Source organism: Myodes glareolus, chromosome 14, assembly GCF_982192425.1.
Source record: "Myodes glareolus chromosome 14, mMyoGla1.1, whole genome shotgun sequence".
NCBI lineage: Eukaryota > Metazoa > Chordata > Mammalia > Rodentia > Cricetidae > Myodes > Myodes glareolus.
The window spans coordinates 15,554,013-15,567,056 of NC_142039.1; the positions used below are offsets into that span (position 1 = coordinate 15,554,013).

General features: G+C 44.8%; 1 protein-coding gene across 4 annotated transcripts in view; it reads left to right on the forward strand.

Moving 5' to 3' along the window:
* Window positions 1-13,044, forward strand: part of Fam107b (family with sequence similarity 107 member B) — a 203,433-nt gene that overhangs the window by 177,270 nt on the left and 13,119 nt on the right. The gene's annotated exons all lie outside the window — the stretch shown is intronic.

The following is a 13,044-nucleotide window of genomic DNA, read 5'->3' on the forward strand; positions in this document are numbered from 1 at the left end:
TCCCTTCTGTAGGGTACACACTGGTTGAAAGTGCACACTTTTTGAGATGTAAAGTTGGAACATAGTAGAATAAATGGCTGTCATTTTACCAGGAAGGACACAGATGGCAGAGGTGACAAGCTTGGAATTAGGTTCCAGACTTTTCATTTAAGGCTCTTTCGGCTCTATAGTTTTACTAGTAACTTATTGAGCTGGAGGCTGGAAGGAGCACCACTGCCCAAATCCCCCAGAGCACATGCGAATTTCCGGAGTGGCTTCACTGAGCTTTCTTCAGCAGGGCCAGCCTGGCCAGAAGAACCTGGGCTGTCTAGGAAGGGCAGGGCTGGCCTCCTGCTGTGCTGGGTGATCTGAAGGAGCCACTGGGACCTGGACTCCCCCTGGGCTGGGTATGATGGACAGGAGCATCTTCATGATGTTTATGTAGGAAGCAATGACTTATGTTTCTCAGCAGCCACACCCATCGGGGTGGAGCGGAAGTGTGACTGGTGGCCTGTTTCACACTTTCCTCATGTTCTGAGGATGTACTGGGGTCCAGTGACACCGAGGCTGCTGCTTTCTCCTCTGGTGTCAGTGGGGCTAGTTTTCACTTTTCCTTACCTTCAAAGGTGTATTTATGTATTTATGTACATTTTGTCCTGAGGGCTGATGCTTTGGGAAAGCCAGGTTCTAGTAGGATCAGCCACAAAGCAGAGGTGGAGTTCTCAAGTGATGCGGCCTGAGAGATCATTGTTTCTGAACGCTGTGGTTACTTAACTTCAAGGGAAAAGGTGGAGGATTGCCCTACTGCCTCTGAACAGTCTTTGGCAGGCTCTTAGATGCATATAAAATTGTGATGCTGTTGTTAAAGTATACCTCTAATTTAAATAGATTTTCAAACATTACATACAGTTATTATTGATCATGATAATGGTGGTATTACTTATGGTGCCAAAATAACTCCACATTAGGAGAAAATAGATTTGGAAGCCTTGAGAGAGCAATTAGAAGTGAGTGACGCAGTATGAGAAAGTGAAATGGGAACTGGAGGCTACCTTGACCCTTGTCCAGACCGTGCTGCCTTCTCTGTGTCTTGGTTGCTTCATTCTCTGGGCCTCAGTTTCCTCTTCTGTAACAGTAGGGAAGCAAAACAGGTCACTTCTGCAGAGGTTCAACCACTAGGTCTTTTGAAGATCGGTCCTCTTGTTTGAATCCCTTTGGTCTGCCCAGTCATGAATTCTCTGCATTGTTATTCATCTTTTGACAGCAAGTCCAGTGAAGTTTCTTCTGGTCTGTCTGTGCAGCTTCCTTCCTCTCAGGAATGACCAGACCCCAGTCTGCCCTCTTCCTAGTCCATTCCTTTTTAGTTTCCTGAACCACAAGTGCCAGGGAAAGGCTCTCTAATTAGGGGTTGGAAGCATTGGGATGAATTGTGGTCCCCTTCCCCTCCCAGCTTGACTTCTGTGAATACAGAGCGGCATGCTATAAATATTTAAGCATTACATTAGTGTTCAGATTAAAGAATAATGCAGAAACCAGAATAACAAAATAAATTGGTCAAACCTTGCATAACTTTAAATGTGCTAGACCCTGAGGCTTGTGTACAGTGGTTGTAGGCTGGCCCTAGCAGGTAGCAGATTTCAGTTGCTGATGATGTAGGCTTGGATTTAATAATATGCACTTAATATGAACCTTTCTGTGTGATCCTCAAAGGTGCTGCTCAGGATACTCATCAGGGCATGCATTACTGGGGATGCCAGCATTAGTGGCCATTAATAACTTCATAACTAAGTGCTAAGCACTGGGAAGAAAGAAATAAAGTGATACCTGAGATGCTTCATGTTCCTTATTTAGGGCAAAGAGCACAGGTCAGGATTTCAAACTATTAGTGCAGTGAACTGTGTGACATCATTACTCATTAACTTGATAAGTTTATTCCCAAGCTGCATTAGGCCTCAGTTTCCCCATCTGTGCAAGGATTACATTTACTATCCCTCAAAGGTTGTGAGGCACTCAGCACATGATGGAAATGCAAATTGTTTGGCACATCCCCAGAGATTCTGATTCTGATTGTGTGGTTCTGATGTTGCTGGCTCTGGGGTTTGAGACACTGCAGATCTTTGTACTGAGCTTCCATGCACACAAATGTTTTTCTTCCATTTAATGAATCATAAATATTTTCCCTTTCATTATTCCAATGATGCTAATTTTATTTTGTATTATTTTTCATTGTTAGATATTTAAATATCGTTTTCTACTTTTTTCATTATCATAGATAATGCTGGAAATAATATTCTTGTTTATTTTAAGGTTTTATTTTTATGTGTGTGTATATGTGTGTGTGCGTGTATGTGTACATGTGAGTACAGGTACCCATGGAGGCCAGAAGAGGGTGTCAGATCCCAAGGAGGTGGAGTTAAAGGCAGTTATGAGCCATAATGTGGGTGTTTTCATTTCCTCCTCACTAATGGTTTAGCACTCACTTAAGACATGGTGCTGGGAAATGAATTCAGGTCCTCTGCAAGAGCCGTGTGTTCTCTTAACTTCCAAGCCATCTCTAGCCTCCTGATATTTCTGTCAGCACATCTATTTCTCTAGATAAATTTCTGAAACTGGGCTTACCCAGTTTAATAGTATTAAGGCCTTTTGATACATGCTGCCAACAATTCTTCAGAAAGGAAATTATAAAATATATCTTCTCAAAAATACCTTATGAGAGTAAACACTTTATAAATACAGGGGAATGAGGTGGAAAACTGTCTTTTTAATTTGTATTATTTTTCTAACGTGTCTGGGATTAGGTGGAGAGTGCTGAGAGCTTTGGAGAAGGTGCATACAAGTGAGGAAGCCCGCGGAGCAGTGAGAAAGCTGACCTGTGCTTTGTTTGCAGAGCAGCGTTTAGCATTCAGGCTTGAATGAAAGTCGTGATGCTGTAACACATACGTTTTGGATGACTTTGTGCAATGATAAACGCTGACCAGCTTTCCTTAGCATACGTGGGAATGTGCCACTGCTTCATATTCCAGGGTCTCTGCTTCATTTTAATGGAGAGCTGCAGAATGAGATGATGAGGTGTTCATAGGAGCGTGTGTATGAATATATGTCTGTATGTATGTTGTGTACATGAGTGCAGTGCCCACAGAGGCCAGAAGAGGGCATCTAGTGCCCCTGGAGCTTGAGCTACAGGTGGCTGTGAGCCATTCAGTGTGGATGTTGGGAAGGGAGCTTGTGTCCTCAGGAAGAGCAGTACCTGTTGTAAAGTGCTCTCTAGCCCCAAGTGTGCCTGCTTTTAAAACTGTTTCTAGTCTCAGATCTAGGAGGCCCTGGATTTGGAGTTTGGATTCAATAAAGTGTGGTCTGCTCTTTGTTTCCTGTGGCCCTTTCTAGCCTTGGGCCACAGCACTTTACTCTTCTAGACAATGGAGGGAGGGTAGGTAGGTGAGGGCAGCTGAAACCCTGTCAGAAGGCCTGCTCAGGGCAGGTCTGTAGGAGACGGTTTCTAGGGAGCAAGCTGAGTGAGGCCCATTTGGGGACCATCCTCCTTTTAGTGTTGGAAATTCTGAAGCCTTGGTCCTAAGCCAAACTGGTAGAGATCAGTGAATGAACTCAGCTCCTCTTTAATCAAGATGTTTAATTCTCAAAGGACCTCAGGTTCATCTGGCTCAGTCTTACCTTTGTATAATTAAGGAAATTTGGCTTATTCATTTGTTTGGTTTTCAATAATGGGAATCAAACCCAAGACCTCATGCATGACAGACAAGGGCCTTACCACTGAGTTACAGCCCCAGCAAACTGGTTATTTTCAGTTGCACTTCACCATGCAAACAAAGGAGGTTTATGTTACTCATTTTTAGAATGTATTTATTGTTACGTGTGGAGGGTGCGGTTGTCTGTGCCCGTGTGTATGCACATGGCATGGAGCTCTTGGGGGGTTGGACAACTGTGGAGGTCAGGTGACAGACTTCAGGAGTCAGTTCTCTCCTTCTGTCGTGGGCTCTTGGGTCAGGCTTCCTTGGCAAGAGCTTCTCCCTGCAGAGCCATCTTGTCCTGTCCTCTTCTTCCTCCTTTACGTCCTCATCCCTTCTTCTCTTCTTCATTTGTAGAATCGAAGAGCCTACCTTGGAGTGGAGTTAGGTGTTACAGATTTTCTTTTTTTTGGAAAGTACCGAGCTCTAACCCTGAGGTGGACTGTAGTGGGGCACAGCTGGACAGCCGCACAGCTGAGAGCCAGCATGGCTGTGGTCCCTTCCTTCAGCCTGCGGTTATAGGCTAGTCTCAGTTCTGCCTGCAATGCTCCTGCTCAAGGTGCCTCACTCCTGGGCCTCTCCCAGAGAAGCCTGACTCAGAGGTGGTCCTTCCTCCAGTGTGGTTCACTAAGACCTCTGATTAACCTTGGACAAAGAATGGATCTCTTCTAATTATGCTTTAGAACTTACTTGCTAGTTTTCTTATTGCAATTCAAAATTTAAAAACAATGTTTTCTTTTCCTTGTAGTGATGGAATGAGAGTCAGTGTGAGTGCCAGCTGCCCTGAGTACAAACTGTACCTTCTACCGCTGGGTGACACTGTTAGACCAGATAATGCTTTACAGTGGAACCAAGGGCTCTTGAACTTCAGACTTCTTCAAACTACTTTATACAGGACAAAAGGAAACTCTTGAATCTAAAGTATGCGCTGGTCATTTCTCATCTATTATGTGATAATTTATCAGTCTGAAGCAATTTTAAGGCCAGTGAATATAGGGTATTCAATTATTAACAAGATCATTAGGATTTCAGTTGCTTGGAGGCTTGTTTAAATTAATGTGCTGCATATTAATGAACTACTAATTATCTCAGGGTAACATTTATACAAACTAATGCTCTTACAAATACTTATTTTGCACCTGACACAATTTTCTGCTGATCTATCTCACCAACCCCGTGCTGTGTATGGACTTTTAGTGAGGATTTTATTCAGCTGTCTTAAGAGGAAGCATAAGCTGTTGCTTGGGAAAATGAACATTGGTTTCTCTGTTCAGATTGTAGCAAATATTGCTTGTTTAGAACTTGTGCCAAGTTCCTGAGATCAAATTAGAGGAGGAGCTTGCTCAGTGTGTGCCGATCAGCCCTCCCTGGTTCTTCAGCTTCTTTTGTAAACCCAAGGCCCACTTTCTAGGCCTGGCATGACCAGTACCTGGTCACATTCAGTTGAACAATGTGTGACTGATATTTCTGAGCACAAGGAATGTGAACGAGTCAGTTCAGAATTAATTTTAGATACTAAAAGAAGTATTTCCAATGTCCCCTAGGGACAAAGAAGTGACACTGGAAGAGTCACCAAAAGTGGCTCCATTGCATGTTCAGACTCCTCAGTGGGTGCCTCATTCAATTAGGACTTCATTGAAAAGACCTTCGGTGTGACATGCTATGTGGGACCATGGAAAGTAATGTGGAGTAAGAAGAGAGGTGTAGCAGGTCTCATGGCCAGCGGCATTGTGTTTGGGAGTGGGAGGGCTGAGGATGGAAGTGAATCAGAGGTCTCTTTCTGCTGTGGTATTAGAATCTGCCCTTGGAGGGACACAGTGGAGATGGTGAAGCTAACTGAAAAAATAGCTTCCAGGGCAGAGGGATGTCTGAGTGTTAAATCCCTGGGAGCAAGGGCTTCTTACACACCAGTTCAGATGAGAGGGAGGTAGCCCCTTAGGAATACTGTGTGGTTCACTGAGAGAGGGACACTTTGACCTGTCTTTGCAAGATGGGTGGAGTTGTTATTTCACTGGAGGGTGGAATCAAAAGTGGGAGGAAAACAAGAAGAGAGGAGGAGACTTTGTGTGTGTGTGTGTGTGTGTGTGTGTGTGTGTGTGTGTGTGTGTGTGTGTGAGCTGATGTGGGAGAACTGGATCCAGAAATTCAGGATGACTGAGAACCTGACTATGGAAAACCTAGAAGGGAGACCAGGCAGCTGAGGTGACAGTTATGCTTAGCTTGTGGGTTTTGGATCTGATTAAGTTAGCATATTGGATTTGTCTAAGAGAAGAAAGGATGGTCAGGAATGATGGAGCCCAGAGAGGAGCTGATTGCAAGACTTGGAGAGAGAAATGAAGAAGGAACAAAGGCTTCTGATAGTGATAAGACGATGGTTTCCAAATACGTTTCTGGAAAAGAATCCAGACTAGATTGGTCCTCTGTGGAGGCTTCAAGAGGCGCTGTCTGAGACAGGTATGAAGTAAGGGAGTTAGAACAGCACGAGATTACTTGTACCAATGGGAGGCTGGTGTGGACGGTGTGCAGTGGACAGCAGTGTTAGCCCGTGTTTGCCTGGATGATTGTTGCTGCAGAAACAGCTGGTTGGGTAAGGTCTGGCTGGCCTTTCCCTCTTGTACCTGGGTGGTGTCTGGTACTGCTGTAAATAAAGAATAGAATGAAGTTTGGCTGCACGGTTATCTAGAGGTGGGTGCTGAAGTCCACAGTTGGAATTTGAGTCAAGCTAGGAAAGATGGCGATGGTCCAGAGGCTTGCTTTAGAAATGGCTTACACTGCAGCATGAAGCGAGAGTTCGCAGCATCTTCAAATGCAAGTGTGGGGGTGGGGTATAAGACTCTAGACTTGTTCTTGGCCACCATTGTCACTGAAGGCATGGAACAAGGAAAAGCTTTGTTGCAGACCCCAAGTGCTGCAGATGAACAACAGCTCCATGTTGGAGGACAGGCTGAGGAGATGTTACCCACAGGAAAGCCATAGGCCAGTGAGTCCTGAGTTCTTGATAGTGACAGGGATGGGATCTTGTACAATGGCACTGAGTGGAAGAAGAAGAGCATTTGTTGTCTTTAGTGGTTCTTTGGCTGCCTTGTGGATCCCATTCCTCATGGAGGGACCTTGACAATCATGAGCACAGCACATTTCAGCTGAAAGTGTCTGATTGGCCATGAGGCACAACCAGCCCTCAGAGGACAGTTAGGAAGGGGGCCGCAACACTCTGGGTGATATTTCTCTGGAGTCCTTAGCCATTCGCTGGCCTAATCCCTCATGGATTCCTGGGGTTGATAACCCAGGCTATGCTTTTGAGCCTCAGAGGGTGCTGAGTAGGCTGTGGGTATTTTGCTCTGGCTTGTTATCTTCATTCTCCTGTGCTGTGTGTTTCCACTTCCTCATGTGGGTTGTCTGTCTGTCTGTCACTTAGTTCAGTGCTTACACAGGTGTGCTGCTGTTTGCCAAGGCCAAGAAACCTTTTCCCCCACTGTCCGGCACACCTCAAAGAATTAGAATAGTAGTCTAGTCTAGGAGGGCATTCTAAACTCTGCCCTTGAAGGATCTAAGTCACCTCCTGAACATTGTCTCTCCCAGCCTGGTATGTGGGTGGGTTTTATGTATTTATTCTTGTGTCATTCAGCCTGTGGTACCAAAAGCGTCTTTTGGCAAACTCCCTGCCTCTGAGCCACACCTCGACCCAACACCAATATCTTTTTTATTTTCTTTGTCTCTTTGCATTTTGTCTTTAGACTTTTCTAAAGTTGTTTGAATATCCAACTTCTTATCAAAACTGGCCTGTTCAGGAATTGCTGTCTTTTACTTTGGCTTTGCTCACGTAATTGACCAACTTCAGACAGGGACTGTTTCTGGCAGTGTTGGGTGTTGAGTGGCTAGAAGGCAGAGGGAATACAGTTATTCCCTGCTAGTGTTTATGGAAAGCAACCCAAACTGCTGCTTACTAATTGGCAGCATCATTATCTTCTGATGAATCTACGTGGGATCTGGGTACCACACTGACACATTACCTTTGCGTCTACTGTTTGCTTTCTTATAGCCACCGTATGTACTTGAATAACTCGTGGTTGAATGGTAACATAAATCCACAGTGACACCAAGCCTCTGTCTTAATTAAATACACAGGCCTAGTGAGCTTTGTCTGATGTCAGTGGCATGGAATGTAGACTATAAACTCTTACAGTAGCTGACAGCTCATTGCTTATCTGCTTGTGTCCTTTGCATAGGGTTTCTTTGAAGATTTTACAAACAGTGCCTCTGTGAAGATCTTCCTTGTTTCTGTTTTGGTCTTTTTGGAGTTCCACCAACTGGTTAATTCATATTCTACGAGATATGGGGGAGATAAACTGCAAACGTGGACTAGGTGCCCTTGTTTTCCTGTAAGACCTTTCACATTTATGTCATTGGCCTGTGCTCAGGACATTTACTTACATGCGGTGGATTACTAAAAATCCTAATGAGAGGGATGCCACTCAGTGTTCCAGATCAGGCTGAATCAAGGAGATTGGAGAATTTGGGGTTTTCCAGGCCTTGGCAGGCATGGAATCCACCCAGTGCCTGACCTATCAGCAATTCTCTTGTTCTCTCCGCTTCCTCCCTTTCTGTGCCTTCTTTTTCACCCTTCTGGGTCAAGATTGGGAAAAATGAACAAAGGCCAAGCTTGGGTTCTCAGTATTCACTTTTGTTTCTACACTAGACTTGTAGGGCTCTGTCATCATCCGTTCTGAGCACTTTCTCCGATGGAGAGGAGATGTTGAACTGGTGTGTTGGGGCATGGATGGGCACTGTTGGGTGGTACATAGGTTCCACCTCCATATTCCTCATGCTTAGAATAGTACACAGCTCTTGGAATGTTAGCTCTGATTTCCAGTTAAGGAAGTCGAGATGCAGGGTAAGTCATTTAAACAAAATCACATGACTAGTGAATGACCTAAGTAAGGGCCTGCCCAGGACTGCTGTCAGGCCAGCCCTTTATCTCTGTGTCCATGTGTGGAGGGACATGTTATACATGTTTTGTGAAATAGCCAATGGAACCTTATGCAAAGTGGGTGAAGTAGAGAGGTATTGGACTGGAGGCAGAGTAAAAGAGTTCCAAGGTACATTGTGGTATTAACACGTCTCTGTTTTATGCTGTTGAGGTTAGATATAGGATTACTATGCCTGCATGTCTAATGAGATGCATGTACAAAATCTTCTTTTTAATACTTTTACTTGATTCTTTGTGACTTTCATACCATGCACCCACCCCAATCCCATTCATTTCCAAGTTCTTCCATGACCATCCTCCACCCCCAATTAAAAAAAAAACCCAAAACCAACCAACCAAACAAACAAACAAAAAACCATTTTGCTCTTCTGTCTTTCCCACTTCTCCATCACATATTCATTTGTTGTAGTGGCCTTGGGAGCTGCGTGTCCTTTTGCCCAAGCAGCTTTATTTACAAAGTGTTCATTGAAATGAGTGTTGGTCTGGTTCAGGGCCTCTGGCTTCTGGTACACAAGCAGTACAGGACCCTCACCAAACTTCTCTCAGATATCTTGCTGTTGGCAAGGCCACATTCTAGTAGCATTGCAACAGCAAAGTGATTTTTAGTTGATAGTCTTAACAGCAATGTTATATAACTTGTATTTATTGAAGTGTGTTTACTATGCCTACAGAGAAGGGCATGCACCAGAAAATGCCATTTGATGAATCTTCGGAGTGAGCTCCTTGTGCAACCAAAACCAGTATTAGCACATGGTGCATCATACCTCAGAGTTCCCCATCCCTGCACATGGTGCATCATACCTCAGAGTCCCCCATCCCTGCACATGGTGCATCATACCTCAGAGTCCCCCATCCCTGCACGTGGTGCATCATACCTCAGAGTCCCCCATCCCTGCACATGGTGCATCATACCTCAGAGTCCCCCATCCCTGCACATGGTGCATCATACCTCAGAGTCCCCATCCCTGCCTTAGTCTTCTCTTCACCACCCACTTCTAAGATAACACCATCCTGATTGCAAATAACAAGGAGTTCGATTGTTCTGTACGTAGAAGTATATGCCCAGGTGTTCTTTTGTCCCATCACCACCTGGTTGGCCTGACACTGGTCCAGAGTATTATGGCTATTGCTACATGCTCTGACTTCTGGGTGTTTCTTGCTTTTCTTCTTTGTGCCGCCCCCTTTTCCCATCTTCTAAATATAAAGTATATGCCTTGTTTAAAAATACATTGGGGGAGGGGGTGAAAAAACTGATGAGAAAGTGAGTTTGGACATTTTCCCAAGAACGTCATTGTGTGGCGTTTGGACAGCAACATACTGAGAGTAAATTGGTCAAGATTTCATCGCTGTTTTAAATGGGCCACTGGGGAATGCTCCTCTAAAGTATAGAGCTTGGCAGAATATTAAAAAGTGACCCTATTGTGTTTACGCAGATAATCCCAGAGGGGTGGGTGTCTTTCCCTAAGCATTCACATAGCAGGTTTGTGTCCATAGGTCCTCCAAGCATTTGTCAAATGCTTTTGGGTATCAGATGATGGCTTTAAGGTTTACCTTAAGGCCAGGCTGTTCAAGACATCGGCAGATGAGGCCAGTGCCACTGCGGAGAGAGTCCTGCACTAACTCATTTTCCTGTCTGTCTGGGAATCTGGGGGTGGAGGGAGGAGACTGCCGTGGATCCAAGAAGCACCTTCTGGTTTTCAGGCTGACCCAGGCCTGAGTTTGCCAGTCTACAGTCTTATGCATCTTGGGTTTCTCAGAGTTGCTAGCATTTGCCAGAATCTTCTAGAGCCAGTATGGAGAACAGATTCTCGGAAAAAATGCCTCGGATACTTTTAGCATTCCGGGAGTAGTTGTTACAGTTCAAAAGTTTGGTTGCTTGGTGTCGATTGGCTCTGGTGTGCCTTCTGTGTGTGTTTATGCATCTGGTATATGCATTGCCATGAAAGAGGTAACTCTTTAAGCTAGGATTCAAGTCTAAAGGTTTCTAGATAGAATCGGATTTTTTAAATATTTAGGCAAATGAAAACTGTCATAATTTGTAAATTCTAATTTTCAAACCATGAAGGGTAGTCTTTGCATTTTATCTGTTTTATGTGCAGATGTGCAAAGATGGGACCAGGATAGCCCAATAGTGAATCTCAACCACTTCTCTTAGCTCCATGGGGAATGTTTTTAGTGGGAGTTAAATCATGATTTAACTCGGAAAGACATTGTCTGGAGCCATGATACCTCAATAGTGTCTAGATCTGTACCTCGATAGTGTGATAGGCAGACCTTTTACCACTCCCTGGAAGGTTCTGTGCTTGTAGCATGATGGTCTGAGAGCTACTGAATGTTGGGCTGGGGAAAACACTTGATAGTTAAAAATGCTTATTGTCAAACGTGAGAACCTGAGCATGCTCCCCAGCACACGTAGAATGTTAGGTGTAGTGGTGCGTGTGCACCAGTAACTCCAGCAGTGGGAGGCAGAGATAGGGCAATCCCTTGGGGCTCACTGGCCAATCAGCCTGATTGGTGAGTCTTGTGTGAAAGACCCTGCATCAGAGCAAGGTGAAGAATTCTTGAGGAATGATTCCTAAGGTTATCCTCTGTCCTCCACATATAAATGTCATGCACACATTCACATGTGAACGGAATACACCCCTGTGCATCCACACATACTCACCGAATGTTACCAGTGAGGAAAACTGCATTGTTAATTTGAATTTATGGTTTGAAAGAAAATATGGTCAAAAGAAATGAGTTACTCAGACCTCTAAATAAAACAAGTAACGGTGTTGGCTATAGCTTGGCTAGTAATAGCTCCGACTTAAGTACTCATATTCACAGCAGGGATCAAAGAGGGTGCCTAGGTAATAACGGTTCCTTTCACATTATTTCATTCATTTTCAAAGACAGTCGGGGAACTGAAGTCAAGGAAATTAAGCCTTGACCAAGATCTCAACACATTCTATTTCTCCTTAATTTGAGCCAGCACTGATTTGTCTTTCCTTGACTTCATATTTGATAGACAAAACAGCAGCAGCAACAACAACCAAAAAAAACCCCTGATTTTATGGTCCAGTTACTGGCCACTAGCGTCAGTATGATGAGAATATCTTGTGTTAATGTCTAGAAGAGATACTTCATGTAAGGTCAATACCCCTCTTTACTTCCAGACTTTTCTATCACATACTTACTCTCTCAGCCTTTTTGGTTGCTTGATGCTCAGTGAAGAACCCACCTGGCTTCTCACCCTACTTTGAGCACAGGTCCAAGATGCCAAGTTAAGTAGCTCAGGGGCTCCCTCTACTGGTGTTTTACCCCTGACTTGGTTACTTCTAAGAAATACTCATACAACAAATCCAAGGTGACTGAAGAATGTCAAGAGATATATTCTTTGCAATAAAGCAATGAAAAATTGCATGCAGGTATTTCTGCAATACATAGTTGGTGCATACTAGAAAAAGGGAGGGAAGATGGTTCCATAGCTGTTGGAGGCCAGAGTGTAATCATCGTCAGCAAATTAGGAAAAGCTTTCTGGAAAACAGTGACGTATGTGTGTCTGCATCCGAGAGGCCAAATGAGATATGGCTTGGTGTGAGGATTGGTGTCTGGAATAGCAAAGGACTGTCATGTCTGCTAGAGGGATCAGCAGTGGTCAAGGCTGCCTGGTGGAGGACAGCCAAGGAAAGTGGCCGTACAGTACATAGTGCCACTTCAGTCAGAGCATGGCCCTGCGAGACAGGCATATTGCCATATGACCTGAATTCTGTTGTCAGCCTTGGGTGACTGTGAACAGGATGCTGACAGAGGAAAGAGTCAGGTGGGAAAGCCATAGAGATGGCTGCTTCTTTCCTCTTGTCGTGGCTCCAGGAAGTGAAGGAGAAGTGACCCTATCTAGTTCCTGCATCAGCCAGCCTGTGGTACAACCATGAGGGTTTACCCCCTTTCCCACCCCCCTGTACAGTAGCTTGCAGGAGGCACATTGCACACGCCTACTGCCTGGGTCACAGAAGGCTCAGGGTCTGCACATGGTACTTGGAGTGTGGGGCTCCTGTGCCCACTCCCCTACTCTAAGACAGGGAAAATTAAAGACAGTGTTTGCTCTGGTTAGAGAACTCATGGAGCTCCACCCCACTGCCTCAGGATCTCATCTGTCCAGCAGGCGCCCCCTGAACATCTCACCCCACTGTTGCTGTCAGGCAGGAGGCCTTCTGAAGCTAAAGTCTGAAAGAGATGTCATAAACACCTGCATTGGCCACCCACTTGTACTCTGGTGTCCTGACCCAAGTCTCCTCTCACCTGGAGGTGAGGCTGCCCTATTCTCTCCTTGTCTGCCTTCAGTCCATTCCC